Source organism: Peromyscus leucopus, chromosome 15, assembly GCF_004664715.2.
Source record: "Peromyscus leucopus breed LL Stock chromosome 15, UCI_PerLeu_2.1, whole genome shotgun sequence".
In the NCBI taxonomy this organism is placed as follows: Eukaryota; Metazoa; Chordata; class Mammalia; order Rodentia; family Cricetidae; genus Peromyscus; species Peromyscus leucopus.
The window spans coordinates 69,346,153-69,365,781 of NC_051076.1; positions in this window are offsets into that span (position 1 = coordinate 69,346,153).

Here is a 19,629-nt window from a genome sequence, read left to right on the forward strand (position 1 = left end):
CAGGACCCCCTTTCCTGGCCCTCCACTGTGCCCTCAGGAGTCACCCAAAAGCCGAGAGAAATGTCTAGGGCCATGTTAAGGGTAGATGGTGAATGCTGGGCGTTGAGTTCTGTGTATGGGGACGGACGACCTAAGTTTGTCCTGTTTGGACCCAGATCCCAAACTAACCGCTCTCTTTAGGACTATAGCCCCGGAGAGCACAGGTCTGGGATTCATATTGTATCAGGACAGCCTTCTGGGTCTCCTGAATCTAAGCTGCCATGTGACCGGAGATCGCTCCCAGGTGGGCTGGTTATAAGGTGGTCACTCTCTGGTAGGGCTGGGGAGTTGGGGCCCCCCTTCACAGTTGGACCTCCGAGTAACTCAGCTCGTAAGTGGTGGCCGGGGTCTGACAGGATGCTCATAAGCGTGAGTGCGTGCTCATCCTGGTGGCCCTAGTCAGCGGACTCAGTGACCTTGGCATTCCTTCCTCCTTTGGTTAGTAATCTCCTCTCTCACTCAGGCCTCCCTAGCGCCCTGTCCACTGCCTGGGGGACTCCTTCCTCATTCCTTTCCCCCTCCCCGCCATGTCAGACTCCATGCAATCCTAGTTCAGCCTCAGCGAGTTATAAATCATCCACTGGTCTACAGACAGACTGGGCACAGCGGCAGGAGATGCGGCTGGGTTGGTAGAGAACTTGCCTCTCGTGCATAGAGCCCCGGGTTCCACCCACAGCTCTGCATAAACCAGCCGTGTATCCTAGCATCTGGTAGGTGGGAACAGAGGAGCAGAAGCTCAAGGTCATCCTTGGCTACCAAGAGAGTTCGAGGCTAGCCTGGGCTACACGAGACCCTGTTTCTTTTTCCTCTTCTCTCTCTGTCTCTCTCTGTGTCTCTGTCTCTCTCTCTCTCTGTCTCTCTCTGTGTCTCTCTCTCTCTCTTTCTTTTTGGTTTTCGAGACAAGGTTTCCCTGTGTCCTGGAATTCACTCTGTAGACCAGGCTGGCTTTGAACTCACAGAGATCCGCCTGCCTCTGGCTCCTGAGTGCTGGGTTTAAAGGCATGCACCACCACCACTCCCGGCCTGAGACCTTTTCTCAAAAGAAGAGGACGGGCTAGCAGATAGATGAACTGTAGAGATGGCTCAGAAGTCAAGAGCACTTGCTGATCTTGCAGAGGACCTCTGTTTGGTTCCCAGCACCCACCTGGTAGCTCACAACCATCCATGACTCTAGTTCCAAGAGGTCTGACACCGTCTTCTGACCTCCATAGGAACCAGACACACGTGGTGCGCATACACACATGCAGGAAAAACACTCTCACACACGACGTAATAAATCTGAAGAAGGAGGAGGCGCGGGTGCCGCCACTGCCATAGGCCCTTCAGCCTAGACAAAGTGTGAGCTGTGGGTTTGGCTGCGGCTGGTGCCAAGGCCGGGCTCCGGCTGAATCATCAAACTGAACTCCAGTGATCTCTTGAGCTCAGCACAGTCACCCAGAGAAAGAGGAAGTGTTTGTGGTTCCAGTTTCCAGGTTTGGAAACTGAGTCAACCGTGTTAAATAATGTCCTAACCCAAAGCTGACGGGAGTCGTATTCAAAGCAGTCTCCCACCCTGGCCTGATCACAGCCACGGAGCTGATCATGGCTCCCCTTCAGCCTGCTTGTTAAGTCTCAGTTCCTTCATCTGTAAAATGGGCTGGTTCAAAGACTGGACAGCGGACTTCGGCTGGCTGCACAAGCATCAGGAGCTGTGCTCACATCCTCAGCACCCACGTAAAAAAACAAAAAAATGCCTTGGGATCTGTTGGTGAAGTGCTTGCTACCAAGCCCGATAGCCTGAGTCGATCCCAGGACCTACACGGTGGAGGAGAGACACAACTTCCACACATTGTCCTCTGAATGTCACATTTGTGCTGTGGCATGCTCACACCCATATTACACACACACACACACACACACACACACACACACACACACACACACACACGCTTCATAAACAAACATACACTATAAATACACAGTAAAAAGAAAAAAGCTCATCATAGTGATGGGCACCTATGACCTCAGTGCTGGGGTGTGGAGACTGAGGTGAGAGATCTTAGGGGTCGGGCTGCGTTGCAGGAGGATTTGATAGCTAGCCATTCGAGCCAAAATAGTGAGCTGCAGGTTCAGTGAGAGACCTCACCTCAAAAATACATGGTGGAGAAGTGATTGAGGACGACAGCACCCTGATGCCAGTCTCTGGCCTTCCTTCCCGCTCATTCACAAGCACACCCACAAACACACATGCACAGCCATGCAGACAAGGACACCCTCAGACACACGCGCAGAGCATGTATCTCTGCCGGGCCCCAGCCCTGTCTCAGCTTCCTCTCTGTGGCTGTGATAAACACCAGGTTTGTTTGGATTACACTTCCAGGTCACAATCCATCACTGAGGGAAGTCAGGGCAGGAACTCAAGGCAGGAATCTGGAGCAGAAACCGTGGAGGAACGCTGCTCACTGGCTCACTCTCTAGCTAACGCTCAGTGTGCTTGCTTACACAGCCCTGGCCCACCTGCCTAGGGATGGTGCCACCTACAGTAGGCTGAACCCTCCCATACCAACCATCAATCAAGCCAGTCTCTCACGGACACAGACTCGCTCAGGCCAGCCTAACCTGGTCAATCCCTCAGCTGAGGGTCTCTCTTCCCAGGTGACTCTAGGTTACATCAAGACACTGAACCCAACTGGTACCTCCTCTCCCCCTTGAAGAGATGGGATGATGTACAGCACAGTGCCTGTTGTGTTCTCTGTTCTGTGAATGTTCTTTCTCTGTGGTTGAACCACTTGGACATGATGCCTATTTGTTCTGGAAGTGTGGGGAAGGGAATGCCACCCCAGGATATCTTCCTCCAAGATCAGGCCCTGCAGGGTCACCCATACCCTCAGGGTACCCCTGATGTGGGGAGTTGTACCCAGGACCCTTCTCTTCTCATCTCTGACAGTCTGTCCCACATCCAGCCTGCTCAAGTCCCCTGCCTTCCATTGTTCTCATCCAGGGACACAGGAGCTTCTTTCCATTCTGGTGGCTACTGAGACTGGGCAGGGAGGAACAGAGCGTGTGGCCTCAGGGTGGCGGGCATGGGTGATGGGGTGGCATACCTCTGGAGCTCCCTCTCTGCCCAGCACTTTGCTTACTGTGTGCAAGTCCTTCTCCATGGCTCACCTCCCCCTCTCTCCAGGACCCCCGTCCTCATGTGATGGACCGGCTTAACAAGCAGCACTCTATAAACAGGAGCCGTGTGACAGGTGCCTTTGTCTCTCTCCAGACCCTGGCTTCATACATCTCTCTTTCTTCCTGTCCCCAGTGCTGCTGGGTACCAATGGATCCTGAGTTCTCCACAGAATCACTCTCCTCTGGTGTGGCCTGGAGTATACTGCCTCTCCCCATTTACAGGCAGAGCAACTGAGTCTCTCATGGCAGAGACTGAGACATGAATAGTCCTAGGCTGGGCAGCAGCCTAGTCTGGAGCCCAGCATGATGGTTCATGCTTACAACTTTAGCTAATCCCGAGGCTGAGGCAGGAGGACCATGGCAAGTTCAAGGCCTTGCATGGGCAGCTTGTGAGATTCTGTCTCAAAACTGAAGGTGAAAAGATGGCTCAGTGGACTAGTGCTCGGCTAGTACACACCAGGCCCTGGGGGCCATCCCCGGCCCTGCCGAAAGAGCTGTTTTCTGTTCCCATTGGGGTGCACTCTTGGCCACCCAAGGGTCTCAGGCTGGAAGCCAGAGCTGTTTTCATGACCTGGGGCACAGCGGCCAACCATCTGGGCACTCTCCTGCAGACCCACGGGCCATCTTGCCACTGCCTGGGCCATCTTGCCACTGCCTGTAAAATGGGCTAAGGGGCCCTTGTTCGAACGGCTGTGGGATCAAGCAAGGCAGCCTCTCAGACGTGGATGCACTTGTGGAGAGGATGGTCTGCCCTGGGTGGTGCTCGGAGCTGGAGAGGTCCATTCAACTGATGCACGTGCCAAGTGGCAGCCAGGATTTCCGTCAGGGAGGCAGCCAAAGAACGGACCGTGGGTGTGCCAACCGACAGCCACGGAGCCTTCCTGGCCCAGAACGTATCAGGACCCACTTCCTACGAAGAGGGCAGTTGTGGGTGACCCAAGGGCTAGAGCAGGGTCAGCGAGGGTCCAAGCTGGAGTAAACACGGCTTGGTCAAAATAGGAAGAGTGAAAATCCGCGGGTCCTGGAGAGAGGAGTTGGTCCATAAAGGGAGACCTGGTTTCCATCCCCAGCACCCATATAAAACTGCTGGGCACAATGGTGTGTGCCTGTAGTCCTGGCACGGGGGAGGTGGAGACAGGAGGAGCTGTAGAGCTTGCTGGCTGGCCAGGCTAGCCTTATTTGGTGAACTAAAGGCCAGTAGGAGGCCCCGTTTCAAAGAAGGCAGATTGCTGAAGATGGCATCTGAGGTCGTCTTCTGGCCCTCACACGCACACAAGTGCGCCCCAAACACACACACGTGAAAAAGACAAAACCACCAAATCCCCTGGTATAGGCACAAGCTCTGGTTTGAGGGGCAGCCAGCCCGAGTGACCTTGACCTTCAATGCTCAGCCCGTGGAAGTGTAAGGAAGAGCAGAAGGAAATAGCAACTCTTCACATTCATGGTCCCCAGGCACTGTCTGAGCAGGAGAAATCTTTACCACACTCTCATCTGGGGAAAGCAAGGATCAGAGATGTCAAAGAACTTGGCCCAGGTTACACCGCTCACTGTCCACAAGGATGGTCTTGCAATTGAATCTGGACAACAACACGGAGCTCCCCCTGGGACAGCCTGGAGGTGCATGCTCAGGGGAAGGGCAGAGGTGAGGCGCTGTGGGGCAGCACTAGGCTGAGGGGGGCTGCAAGATGAGGGTGGGAAGGCCCCTTGTGTGAGTCTGAGGGAGAATTTGCCCTCCAGTCCCAAAGGGTTCAGTGTTGTAGAATATTACTTTAAGATGTGCTACATTTGGTCAATGATGCAAAGGTGTGTTGCATTCTTTTGTGTTGCATTTGTTTAACTCTGTGAAGCTGTGTTACTGTGCCTGTCCAAAACACCTGATTGGTCTAGTAAAGAACCGAATGGCCAATAGCAAGGCAGGAGAAAGGATAGGCAGAGCTGGTAGGCTGAGAGAATAAATAGAAGGAGAAATCTGGGAGGAAAGGAAGAAAAAGAAGTAGTAGCCTGAGAAGGAGGAGGATTCCAGGCGTCAGCCACCCAGCTGCTACATAGCAAGCTACACAGAGAGAAGTAAAGAAAGGTATACAGAAATAGAGAAAGATCAAAGCCAAGAGGCAAAAGATTAACAGGATAATTTAAAGTTAGGGAAAGCTGGCTAGAAACAAGCCAAGCTAAAGTTGGGCATTTATAAGAAAGAATAAGCCTCTGTATGTATTTATTTGGGAGCTGGGTGGCGGTTCCCCCAGAGAGTAAAGAATAAAAACAAGCTGGGCGGTGGTGGTGCGCGCCTTTAATCCCAGCACTCGGGAGGCAGAGCCAGGTGGATCTTTGTGAGTTTGTGCGTTCCAGGAAATCCTGTCTTGGAAAACAAAAAAAAAAAAAAAAAAAAAAAAAAAAAAAGAGTAAAAACAACCAACAGCAGGGCAGTTTTAGGATCCTGGCGCTCTGGTCCTCTCCTCACCCTGTCCTTGTGCTCTAGGCCCCTGTTTTGTGCTTGGTGCCCACATGGAGGTCAGAGGACGTGTGAGATCGCCTGGAACTGGAGTTACAGAGGGTCGAGCCACCTTGTGGGTGCTGAGAACCAAACCCCAGTCCTCTGCAAGGCAGCCGTACTAACATTTGAGCCATTTTTACAGTGCATTCTCCCACTTTTTTTTTTTTTTGAGACCAGGTCTCTGTTATGAATTATTGCATTGGGGGGGGGACCCCTGAGGGTATCCCTCAAGTGCAGGGAAATATGCGGGGCAGGTGCAGCGGCGGGCTGGGCAAATGGACGCCACTTGGGCATGGCGGCGGCAGCAGCCAGTAATTCACAACCCAGATGCTGCATCCTAGTGGAGAGTTTATTATAATAGAGAGATGAAGAGAAAGATAGGAAAGAGAGAGACAGAGAGGGGAGAGAGGGGGAGAGAGGTTGAGGGTGCACACCTCATGGGAGGAAAAGCGGAAGAGAGAGAGAGGAAGGGGAGGGTTTTTCCTTAGAACGAGGCTTCTACATCGGGACAGAGGGCGGTGCCAAGGGGTGGGACTTCAAGGGGCGGATCAGAATATTAACATTCTCATGTAATCCGGCTGGCCTTGAACTCTAAGTGCAGCTGAGGGTGACTTTGACCTTCTGATCTTTCTGCCTCTGCGTCCCAAGTGCTGAATCCCTGGGAAACCCTAGACCTTCATGACCACACTTTGGGAGAGCCTGGGAGCTGTGACGCAGCCACTTTTGGTGTCTGTGTGTCGGTGGGCATGGAGAGGCCAAAGGACATCTTTGGCTGCTGTTTCCTCATGCACATATATGTGATGTTCCCAGTGTATGTGTGCGTGAATGGCTTCTAAAAACTTAATTATTGAGTGGGAAAGACGGCTCTGTTATGGCTCAGTTCCTGCTGGGCAGCTCCAAAACCATCTGTAACTCCAGCTCCAAGGGATCCAGCACCCCCTTCTGGTCTCTGAGAGTACCCACATGCACATGCAGACACACACACAGTTAAAAATAAAACAATCCTTTACAAATATACCCCTTGAGAGTTTCATATTGTTATACAATGTATATTTAATGATTTCCCACCCTCTTCAACAACACATCCGCTTCCACCTTCATGTGATCTCTGGGAAGTTGGCCAAGAGTTTGTCCCTCCATGCCTGGGACTGAGCACCCTCTACCCATAGGAAACCCATGAGTGCTATGCAGCTTTGGACATCACCCCCACAAACCTCCTAGGCCTTTGAGATCCCCCACAGGGTAGAATGAGTCACAGGCGATCTGCCCATTTCACAGGTGTGGAAAACAAGGTTGGCACTGAGCCGCCGGAGCCCTGGAGGTGGAGTGCTTCAGAAACCTCAGGTGCAAGCAAGCCAGGCTCTCCGGAGGTTCCACCCACATCCTTACATCCCTGGAATCCTTCAGTGACTCAGGAAGGAGAGCTGGACCCATTGGCGGGCTCTGGCCAAGTGCCCCGAGGGCTTGAGTCTGCTGGGTCACAGCTATCTAATGACCCTGAGCCCTGGCTGTCCCATAGATTCTCAGAGTGCTCTTTCATGTATCCACAGAGGAAACGCTTGGAAGCCCTTCTAAGGCTGCTCTCTTCCTGGGCGGGTGGTCATAGTGAGCTGCTGGGATTTCTGAGTCTTGGGCCCCTCCTCTCTATCATCCACTGCCTATTAGGCCTGATTGAGTAATGGCGGAAACAGCTGTCACAGGAGGTCTCAGGAGAAGGACCAGGCTACCTGTGGGCCTGGCCGAGAGCCTGGCTCTACTGCGGGGACAGATGGAAGAGACCTGGGTGGGAACCCTTGCCCGAGGCCAGGGCCGAGAACAGCTTCCACCAGGGAGCAGGCTCTTGGCTTTCATCCAGACACCAACCCTGGACAAGGAACAATTACAGCCTAGAAGAGAGAAGGCTGGTGAACTCTGAACAATCAGAGGACAATTACGGCTTAATTGTGCCCTCTGGCTTCTGAAAGCCCTGACCTGGCTTCTCACAAATGCCAGAGAGAATCTTACAAGTTTTAAAAATTCTACGAGCTTGGGGCCAGGAACACAGGTAAACGGGGGAGATTATTGCCTGACATGAAGTCCTGGTTTCCATCCCCAGGACAACATAATTAGGCATGGTGGCACATACCTGTAAACCCAGCGCTCAGGGGGGTGTGGGGGTGGGGGGGGGTGGGGGGAGGAGGAGGCAGGAGAGTCAGGAGTTGGAGGTTATTTTCAGCTACATAGGAAGTTTGAGGCCAGCCTAGGCTACATAAGAACCTGTCTCAATAATAAAATCCACCAGCTCCGAATGACCTTGACTGCTGTCAGAGTGGTAGCGGGAGAGGGTCCTGCAGAAAGCCTCTCCTAACACCAGGACACACCAGATTGGAAGAATTAGATCCTGGGGTGGGCCTGGGATCCAAGTCCTCACTGCTAGTCACTCTCTCTTCTAACACCTTTTAATCCTGGCAGTCGCCTCAGGGCCCCGGTGTGAAGCAGTCCCGAGCACTGCTGTCCTAAGAGGGTCCCCTGGAGGTATGTCCCCATTTGGTCCTTCCTTGGACCTTTGAGGCTAGAACGGTCACCACCTGCTTCACAAGGGGCCCCTGGAATGTGCCAGGACCCCAGTACAGTGGAATTGGAGCCTGCGGCATTCAGGCATCTGGTCCCAGGCTCACAGCATGTTGTCCTGGGGCTTGAAGGGCTGTGGGACCAAGATCAAAGCCACAGGCCTGGGTGTCCCATCGGCCACCCTCGCCCCAGTGGCCAAGGTGAAGTCACTTTTCTGGCCTTTGTCTTCCCTTAGCAGAGAGGGGCCTGCAGTGTGTGCACAGTGTGAGGAATCTATGGGACAGCGAGGGAGGAGCACCTGTCACTGTGACTCAGTTTACCATCAGAACCAAGGGAGGGGTGTTCCCCAGAGATTGAAACAAGATTCCTGGGGTGGGATGTGGCAGAATGTGAGGGGCAGCTATGCAGCCCCGGCAGGTTTCTAGACCTCTCTGGACTGCATCCTCATCTGCATAGAAGGGCCACTGCCTGGTCTCCTAGCAACGCTCAGCCGCTAGGTTCCTGGCCGAAGCTGAGCTACTGGTGAGTACAATGGCCAGCTCTCTTCAGATTCTGGCTGTGTAGATCCCCCTTCTTCCCCTGTGCACCCCCAAACCCCCCCTCCCTCCACACACCGAGGACTTCCATTCTGAATACTTGAGTTTCCCCGTCGGAGAGGAAATCCCCTCGGGGCCAGAACTGTAGGTCGAAGGGCAGGCTCTGTCAATGTCCCTAGACAGCCTTGTGGGGGTGGTGTCTCTAGTCTCTGGGGTAATCCTCAGGCTCTTGATTATCTCTTGTGGCCCTGGGCATGAGGCCCAGGCAGGCAGGAGGCAGTTCCAGCAAGGGCTTCCGAGGAAAGACTGGAGATACTGGGCAGAGTCTGGCAGACACAACACAAGGCCCCAGAGGGCAGGGCTGGGGAGAGGGCCTGGGAGCCTGGCTGACCTCTCCGAGCCCAGGGGTACAAGGAGGCTGAGATTTTCCAGTGGGCTGTCCCCGCTCCCCCCTCATCAGCCTTGGCATGGACCAAGAGGCACATCAACCCACCCTTAATCCCCGATCCTGAGGCATCCTGGTGGGGCAAGAGTGTGGACCCTCTGTGACCTGGGTTTGAGTCCAGGCTCTATCAGTCTGGCACGCCTCAGAGACCTCTTCACCCTGATGGGCAGCCTGTCCCAAAGACAGTCAGTCTAGGGTACCAGCTACAGGTGGCCAAGCCATCTGTGGCCTCATAGGCCCCTTCTGAGGTTTAGAAGCTGTCTCCTGTCTTGATGTCCCTCTGTCTTGGGAGCCTCAACAATGGGCAGACCCTGGATGGAGGAACCTGGCCCGACAGCGCCTGCATGTGGCCGGTTCTGGGTCTTGGGGGAGGGAGGGAGTTTTTCATAGTATGAGGTCCTCAGCCATTCTGCTCCAGGGAAAGGCTGGAATTAAAAAAGGTCCAGCTAGAGTCAAAGTCTTGCTTCCCTAGGCCACAGTCAAGCCCTCTGCAGAAGTGTGGGAGTCCCTGGGACCCCAGCATAGAGGATGAAGGCTTTGGGCCCCGCAGGCCCTAGCTTCTTGTCGTAGAAGATTTGACGATGGCTGGGAGCCAGCAGCCCTGACCTTGGCCACCCTGGGGCTTGGCACACCTTCCAGGGAAGGAGCCCTCCTGTGCACGCAGGCTTTCAAGCCGCACCTGCAGGTTTTTGTCTTGCCTCAAGGCGACCCCCACAGGGTCTTGAGCCTTCCTCTGACATGGTCCCGAGGGAAAAGAATGCCCCGGGATTCACACCCTTTCCTGGCTCTGTGAGACCCGTCCTGGCTGGGCATCCCAAGACTCAAGTGCCGGAGCTAACGTCCCTGGGAAGGCAGACGCTCTCGGGAGGAGCGGGTGGGCGGGGGCGGGGAGGAGGCTGGAGGCCTGGCGAGGGAATGCAAATTGCCGTCATGAATTATGCATCAGCCTCAGCTTCTCACACGTTTGAGGCTGAATGAAATCGTGTTTGCCTGGAGAAGGGGGAGGGGACTAGGGGACAAAGATGCCTGGCTCAGGAAGGTGGGGAGAGCGCCTTGCTAGATTTCAGGACGGACCCGAGAGATACTTAAACAGGAGTTGAAGATGTCTTCTTGTTGTCCTTTTGCTGTGTGACCTCGGGTCAGCCTCCTACCTTTTCTGATCGGACTTTTATCTTACAGACTTAATTCAGTTATAAGTGTTACCAGGGGGTAGCACCTTGGCTGTGAGGGCCTGTTAATCTATGGGCCTCTGCCTTCCCACGGATGGGATTAAAGGCAAGCACTACCATATCCATCTCTTTTTGAGACCCGTAGCCCAGGCTTGACATGAGCTCCCTAAGTAGCTAAGGATGACTTTGAATTTCTTCCACTCCTGTTCATCCACCTCCCAAATGCTGGGGTTGCAGGCGTCCACCACCATGCCTGGATTAACAGCATTTCTTCAGGCTAAGACTACAGCTCAGTGGCAGAGTCCTTGCCTTGGATTCCCGAGGCCTTAGGTTCTGTTTCCAGCACCAGAAGTCATCACTATACACCGCATCACCGCGCCAGAGACCACTTCCTAGCCACCTGCTGTCTCCTCCATGTGGGACTGGCTGGGAGACCTCTTGTCTCCTCCTAGGCCAATGGGAAGAAGAGCCCATGATCAAGATGGCAATGGTCAGATCAAAGAAATGCATTATGTGAGTTGAAGTGACTGTATTTCTGGGAGAACGTTGTGTTAAGGTGTTTCTGACTTGTTTCAGGTAGGCCTGTGATCATCTGGCCACTTACTTATGGCTTCCTGTTCCATGTCCTGGTAATGTTCAGACCACCCACTCTCTCACCCATCTATCTACCCATCTGTATCACCCGTTCTCACATGCACTCACCCATTGACCCACTATCCACTTACCTACCCATCTACCTACCCACCTAGCCCTCTACCCACCCACCTATATAGCTACCCATCCACCCCACCCCGATCTATCATCTACCTATTTACCCATCCATCCACCTACCCACCCACCCAACCACCTGCTCATCCACAATCCACCCACACCCATTGGCCCATCCATCCGTCCATCCATCCATCCATCCATCCATCCATCCATCCATCCATCCATCCACTCAACCACCCAATCATGACCCACCCACCCATCTATCACCATGCGCCCAATTATTCACCCTCCCACCCATCATCCATCCATCCACCCACCCAATTAGCCACCTATCTGTCTGTCCACTCAATCATCCTCCTCATCCCCACAGCGGCATAGAAATGTAAATGTTACAGCTCACATTTGTACGTCAGTAAAGGTAACGTCAGTAAAGGTAACGTCAATAAAGGTGCTAACCAGGGCCACGTTTAGCTTGCTTGGACTGGTGCACTTCAAGGAGGAGTTCTTCCTGTCCTTGGAAGCAGCTGCTCTGCCCTGTCCCATCCTGCCAGGTTCAGGATGCTGCCTCCGTTGAGGAGCCCCAGGTCATCCCGCCCTGACATCTACCCATCCCTTATCACTGGTGTTTGGTGTTCCCGGCTATCTGCTCTGTGGGAGGGCTTGTCCCTCCTGACAGCTTCCACTGCCTCCCCTAAGCCCTCCACAGCTACCTCCTGCCCTCCCACCTCCCCAACAGGCTCACCAAGGTCGCCGGTGACCGCCTAACCGCCAGGCACTTGGGTACTCTTATCACGGGTGCCCTGGCCTTGGCACCTGCTGGCTGACCCTCCCGCCTGCCTCCTTGGCTGGCAGTGTGGCTCCTGGCATTGGCTGCTGTGCTCTGGAGCTGATGGCCTACAGATTCCTTCCTCAGCCCCTTGTGATAGCCTGTCCCACAGCTGGGGTCCTTTGGATTCCAGGTCCTTAGGATCAATCAGTCTGTGCTCCTCATCTCCACCCTCTGTTCTTCCTAGTCTCCTGTCTGGAGGGCCCCTCAGCATCTGACCCTGTGAGGCGATGGTGTTGGCTCCCTTTTACACTCATGCACAGGGGCCTTGGAATCGAAGGCTTGTCTCCAGCCATGTGGACATGCCCTCAGACAGCAGGGTTCCAAACGATGCAGACCTGGTCTGCGGGCTCCCAGGGCTGTGTCCCCATCCATTTTCAGAGCGGTGCAGAGCTAAGCCTAAGATTCTGTGCTCTAGGGATCAGCAAGGTGGCTCAGTGGGTAAAGGACTTGCTGTCAAGCCTGAGGACCTGAGTTTGATTCCTGGATCCCACAGTGGAAGGAGAGAACTGACTCTCACAAGTTGTCCTGTGAATTACACGTGTGCATGCATACACCTACACAGTCAAGGGGAAGAACTGACTCCTGTAGGTCATCTTCTGACCTCCACACAACGGTGTGTGTACAGACAGACAGACAGACAGACAGACACACACACACACACTAAATACATGTAAAAATATTTTTAAAAATTAAAAGAGAAGATCTATTTAAAAGGGCTTTGACCATGAGTAAGACTTGAAGACAGGGTGCTGAGACACTTCACACACACACACACACACACACACACACACACACACACAGACACACACACACACACACACACACACACACACACACACAGAGAGAGGGGGGGGGGAGATTGTAGGGGAAAGAAATTCTGCACTCTGGAGCCAGGGGCTTGACCTGGAATGGAGATTCTGTTATTGGCTGGCTGGGTGCCTTAATCAAGTTACTTACCTACTGTGTGCTTCAGTGTTCTCAAGAGAATAAAGCCAGTGATCTGAAAATGGAGATCCTGTCTGGATGTCCTTGTGGATTGCCCTAATGATGACATGTGAAAGCTGCTATTACCCCCAACTTCCTATCACCCTGGAGGCATTTGAAGTTTCCTTTACTCTTCCTTGTTTACCTTCCGGAACCTCTTTTTTAGGGGGAAGGGTGGAGGAGGGTTCAGGCTGGGTCACAGGTTGCTCAGGCTGAGCAGCTGCGGCTGACCTTCAGTGTCTGATCCTCCTGCCTCCACTTCTTACATGGGGATTACAGGTGTACGCCCTACATCCTGTTCGTATGGTGTTGGGGGTGAACCAAGGGTCTCGGGAGCACTTTCCTGGCTGGTCTGCATCCTCATCCTCCTTCTCTCCTTATTTGTGTTTACAAAGGATCGAAGCATCCCTAGTCTGGGTCAGGGGCTCCTGCACCTTCTCCAGCAGCACATTCAGCTGCTGGCCTGGTGGGGAATACGAGTCACGTGGCTCAGTCGTCAGCACTGCCCTAAGGTGACATGCAGCTGGCCACCGGCTGACCGTGACTAGCCCAGCTCGCCCAGCTGAGCCTGGCCCTGTGGGCTGAGTAGGAAGCGGTTGCTCTAAGCCTCGGAGTCTGGAGGAGCCCTTTTGTACATTATCAGCTAAACGAAGTGTTATGGTTAGTGTCATCAACCTGACAGGATCGGAATCAGCTAGGCCACAAGCCTCCAGACACACTCGTGAAGGATTGTTTAGTCTCTGGGCATGCTTACCAGGAATATCTTGATTAAGTTCACTGATGTGCGAAGACCCATCTTTTTTATGGAGACAGGCTCTCACTGTATTATACAGTTGACTGGCCTGGAACTCGCTTTGTACACCAGGCTGGCTTCAAATGCCCAAAGTTCCACCTGCTTCTGCTTCTGGAGTGCTGGAATTAAAGGTGTGTGCTGCCATGCCTTGCAAGAAACCCCATCTTAACTCCGGGCTGCCATTCTCTGGGCAGGGACCTGGTGTATAAAATGGAGATAGTGAGGGTGAGCAGAGCACTAGCATGGTTCAAGGCTCTCTACCAGCTTGATGTAATGTGACCATGTGCTTCAAGTTCCTGCCATGATGGACCTGGAACCGTGAGCCAAAACCAGCCCTTTCTTCCTGCAGCTGCTTTGCTGGGCTTTTTATTGTGACAACGAGAAAAGAAGCTAAAACTGAAGTCACCCCGCATCTATCACGTGTGAGCACATGAGCTACCTGGAAGCAGCATCCCTCGGGGGCCCATCTCTCTCTCTCCCCTTCCTTCCCTCTTTTCTGACTTCTATATATTCACAGAATCACAGAATCCTGGACCTGGGATGGTCCATTTCTCATTTCCTCACTGTGCCCACAAGACAGTATATGGAGGCTGACCGTGTAGCTCAGTGTGCTGGGTGGAGGGCACAGGTGCCATGGCTGGCCAGGTGGCATGAGGCTGGGATGGGTCTGGGGAGTCTTCTGAGTGGCTGGAGGCTGGGAGGCTGGACAGTGGGGGCAGGGGGCCAGGCTGGGCTACCTGCCAGGCTCAGTCACAGAGCATTCACACCCCAGCCTGCAGGAATCAGGAGTGAAGTGGGCGTGTGTTCACCTCTAGGCCTTTACTCTTTTTTTTTTTTTTTTTTTTTGCCCCTTGCAATGCTGGGAATTGAACTCAGGGCCTTGTGCATGCTACTGAGCTACATCTTCAGGCCTCTTTTTATTTTGAGAAAAGATATCATTAAGTTGCCCAGGCTGGCCTGGAACTGATTCTGCAGCCCAGGCAGGCTTTGGACTTATGATCCTCCTACCTCAGCCTCCCCACGCCCCGGTAGCTGGGGTCACAGGCCTGTGATACGATGTCCTTAGCCCTTCATTAAAGGACTCCAGCCAAACACTCTATTATTGTTGAGTCGCATCCCAAGGCTTCTCACTGGGGGATTCTTGGTAAGTGTCCCAGTGGGTTACATCCCTAGCCCTCTTTTAAATTTATTTTGAGAAAAAGTTTTACTGAATGGCCCAGGCTAGCCTTGAACTTCTCATGTAAGGCAGGTAGATCTTTAACTTAGGCTCTTCCTGCTTCGGGCATCTACCCCGCCCACCCCTTCCCCAGTGGCTAGGATTACAGTCCTGTGCCACCGTTACCTCCTTTTTTTTTTTTTTTTTTTGAGACAGAGGCTCACTATTCAGCCCAGGCTGACCTTGAACTGGAGACCCTGCTGCCTTAGCCTCCTGAGTGATGGAACTCCAGATGTGTACTAGCATCCCAGCTTCTAGGTCAGCTTTAGATGGCTGTGGGATGACCTGGCTGAACCGTGAAGTCTAGAAACTTCTTTAGGGCTGACCCCCAATCCCCTTGAAAAGCTCCTTCTCTCTCTTCCTATCCTTGCCCCTTTTTTTTTTTTTTTTTTTTTTTTTTTTTTTTTTTTTTTTTGCAGAGGGAGGCCTAGTCTTGGGAGGGTCTGGTCCTTGCCCTTTATACCATGATGGCTTGAAAAGTGGGGTGGCCCAGGTCCCCAGGTGGGGTTACAAACTCTGCTCTTGCCAACTGGGGGTTTGAATGCCCCTGCCCCTCTCTGAGCCTGGGAGCCCCCATTTCTAACCAAGACGATCCTGAGCTACAGATTGAGCTGGTGGGGGGTGGGGAGGCAGAGTGGGTGTTGGGCAGATCCAGTGAAGGCTGTGTAGAGGTCCCTCAGAGCAGCGCCAGGACTCTGAGTCCACCGAAGGGACTCTTCCTGGCTTCAGGATCTCAGCCTGCTATCAGGAAGGCCTGTGGCAGGTAGGTGAGCATGCTGGCCAGGGATGGGGGCCATTCCCAGGGGGTGGACTGCTTCTTGGAGCCCTTCAAAGCATTCCCAAGAGGCAGCTGCCTGTGCATAAGGCTGGGGCTGACACCCAGCCAAGAAGGGGGCTCTGAGTGAGCTGCAGAGATTGTCTCCGGGAAGCAGCTCCGAGAGGCTCCCACCCACCCACCTACTCATTCACACAGGGCACTGGGGAGTGCTGGCGGAGGGCGGACTGCGTGTACATGTGCTCCCCCCCACAGTGTGTGTGTGTGTGTGTGTTGTGTGTGTGTGTGTGTGTGTAATGCTAAGTTACTTGTCTATGGCCATGATGGGCACTCAAGCCAAATTCTGGGCTTTCCCTAGAGATGGCACAGCACTGCCCCTTCCTGGGCACCAATCACATTAGCCTTCTCTGGGAAGCTCTGTCTGTTGGGGGACACCAGGGTAGCTGTCTACCTGAGATGGGCCACCACATTCTCACTCTGTGGTGGAACACTTGTCATTGAGTCTTGAAGATTTTAATGCTGTTCTCGATTTTTGATACCAATCTTGTGACGATACCAGCCTCGGTTTCCCTATCTGTCAAGTGGAGACAATCATCGGGCGACTGACACCACAGGGCTGTGTGAGGACCAGGTGAGTCCTGCTTAGGCAGCTGGCCAGTCTAGGGCACTCCTCGTCTAAGAAGATGGGAAAGCATCTTGCTTACCTGCCTCCCTCAACCTTGCCGCGACTGGAGCAGGACCAGAGATCTGCAGAGAGGGGCTTCGTTGCCTGGGCCTGGGATGGTGCTGCAGAGCTCTGTCCATAAGACCCCTCACAGGACAGCTCCCAGATGACAGCTCTAGTGATGTACAGGTGGCCTTTAAAGAGGATGTGGGTGGGTGTCCCGGTTAGTTGTTGATTTTTTTTTTTTTTTGTCAGCTTGACGCACGCTGGGGTCTTCTAGGAGGGGACATCAACGGAGAAAAACGCTTTCGTAAGAATGGCTTTTAGGCAAGTCTGTAGGGCTCTTCTTGATTAGTGGTTGATGTGGAAGGGTCCATGCCAGTGTGGGTGGTGCCACCTCTGGGCAGGTGATCATCAGGGACATAAGAAACCGGGCTGAGCAAGCCGTAAAGAGCAAGCCAGTAATCAGCACTCCTCCACAGTCTTTGATTCGGTTCCTGCCTCCAGGTTCCTGCCTTGAGTTCCTGTCCCGACTCTGACCTATAAGGTGAAACAACCCTTTCCTCCCCGAGTTGCTTTTGGTCACGGTGTTTTATCACAGTAATAAAAGCAAACTCAGATAGGACAGTGGACAGAGAGCACACAGGCAGCTTCCTCACCTCCCACCTCGCTGTGTTCAGAGGGTGCTGAATTCCCTGAAGTTAGGGGGCTGTGGGAGGCAGGCTGGATGTGAGTGCTGCAGACCCTGCCAAACCTGGGTACCAGGCACACGCACAAACCGGGCAGCACTTTCATTGACTGTGGTCTGGGAGGATGCTCGCCGATGGAGGCACTTCAGTAGGACTGAGGACCCGACTTTGATTCCTGGTACCCACAAGGTGGAAGGAAAGAATCGACTCCAGCATAAATAAGAATACAATAAAAAGAAGCTCACGTTTGCTTTGACCCATAGCTAAAGTACAGACGTGTGTGTGTGTGTGTGTGTGTGTGTGTGTGTGTGTGTGTGTGGTGTAGACCTGTGTATATACGTATTTTAATGTGTATGTGCACATGTGTGTGGATTCCTGAGATGTATGGGTGTCCTCCCTGCTCACTCTCCACTTTATATGATTAATTTTTGAACATTTCTTCGTTTATTTCTTTTGCAGGGTCAGGTGCATGTGGAGGTCAGAGAACATGGTGGGAAACGGTCTTCTCCTTCTGACATGGGGACATAGAGATTGGACTCAGGTTGTCAGGCTTGGCAGCAAGCACCTTTACCCACGGAACAATCTTTTCTTATTGAGGCAGGATGGCTCCCTGAACCTGGAGCTCACTAATTCCAGCTAGCTACTTGTCCTGGGGGATCCCTGTCTCTGCCTGCCAAGTGTCGCATTCCATCTGGCTCCCATGCCAAATGCTAGTCAACTCAATCTGCCCTTGCTCAGAGCCCTTCCATACTCACAGCCTGTGAGGAATATGAAGTATTCACTAACCCCCTTTCTAAAATAAAAACTTATATAATTCTGTGTGTGTGTGTGTGTGTGTGTGTGTGTGTGTGTGTGTGTGTGTGTGATTGTCTGTGAGTGCAGGTGCCAGCAGAGGCCAGAAGAGGGCGTCAGATCCCCTGTCAGGAGTCACAGTAACTTCAGTCCTGGGACTTGTACCTGGGTCCCTGCAAGAGCAAGTGTGTTCTCTCCAGACCCTCGCTAACTCTCCTGACCCCCAAGTCATCATCCCCTTTGAGTTCGTTATGGCTGGGAGTCCATTGCTGGCAGGCAGCAGCACTCCATGAAGCCCTGGAGTCCCCTCCTGCATGCACTCTGGATGCCCTTGAGGATTTCTGTGGGAAGATCAGAGGCCAGCCCTCAGCACACAGCTCGATCGAGGCTAATGCTCAGTGAAGGGCAGGAAACTGTATTCATGGGAGGGGAGGCATGAGGGTGGGCATGGGTGATGGAGATTGCTGATTACCAACTTGAAAGAATCTGTAGGTACTTGGAGGATTATCTTAACTTCATTAATTGATGTGGGGCAATTCACCTTAATTGTAGGTGGTACCATTTGCTGGGCAGGGGACCCTGGACTGTGCAAAGCTGAGAAACGGTGCTATGTACTAACATTCACTAGTAGCTCTCTGCTTCCTGGTTGTGGCTGCAATGTGAATGGCTGGTTCAGGCTCTTAGCTTCAGCTTTCCCATCGGGATGGAATGTACCTTGACCCGTGGGGTGAAATAGCCCTTTCTCCTTTAATTTGCTTCTGTCAGAGTATTTTACCACAGCGAGGAGAAAGTCCCAAGATAGCATGCTTTGCAGAGGGAACTCCTCTTATCTCGCCTTAGCTCCTCGTGGCTAATTCAAGCTCCAGTGTGAAAGGTTTACTGTCTGCCTCATCCCAGTGTGGGTGGGGGTGTGCAGAGAGTGGCTCTTAACTCCGTAACAGGAGCCTGGGTGGAGCAGTGCCAGCCATCAAAATGTCTCAGATGGCAGGGTATTTCAGAGCCTGTCAAGCTACACACACACCTCACCCAGAGGCTTTCCAAGAGCGGGGGATGATGGGAGATTTCCAGAGAAAGAGGGCTGAGCCCCGCTCCTATGGGGCCTGTTGAACTTCAACCTCTCCCTTGCAGGACGGGCAGTGTTTCCGTGCCTACTCTTGGGCTTGCTGTGAAGCCAAGGTGAGATAACACCGAGAGACTCAGAGCAGGTCTGGCATGGAGCACCGTTCATTCATCGCAACAAGCGTTTGTCGGTCACAGACTATCTGAGGATCTGTTGGGAACCAGGCCTCCAGTCTCCTGGTGACAGGCACCAGCTCAAGGGCCTCGTGCTGGATTGTGCCATGGGCTCTGACTCCTGGGTTGTGGAAACACTCCCTGCCTGGCAGAGCAAGGCTGCAGGTAAGGACCAGAGTCCACCGCCTGGTATGAAGCGGGACTCTTCTCCTTGCATGCCCCTGGCAGCTGGACACGAGACAGATTCTCTGTGGGAGGTGGGAAGCAGGAGCCCCATCTGCTGGGGGTCATAGGTCCCCCGAATACAAGAGTAAATCAATATGGTCAGGCTGGGGTGGGTGTGAGCTGGCAGGACGGAGGCAGATATATGGTGTAGCCACTCGCTGAGACACAGAGGGAGTAGTGGTGTGTCCATGCAGCCTGCTGGGCCTTCTCCAGAACCAGGAAAACCAGGGGCCCTGGCTGCTTCTGCCCCATCTTCTCCTGCATTCCTACTCCAGGGTGGACCAACTTCAATGGATTGCTTCATGTCTCTGGCTCCCCACTTCCTCCTTCCC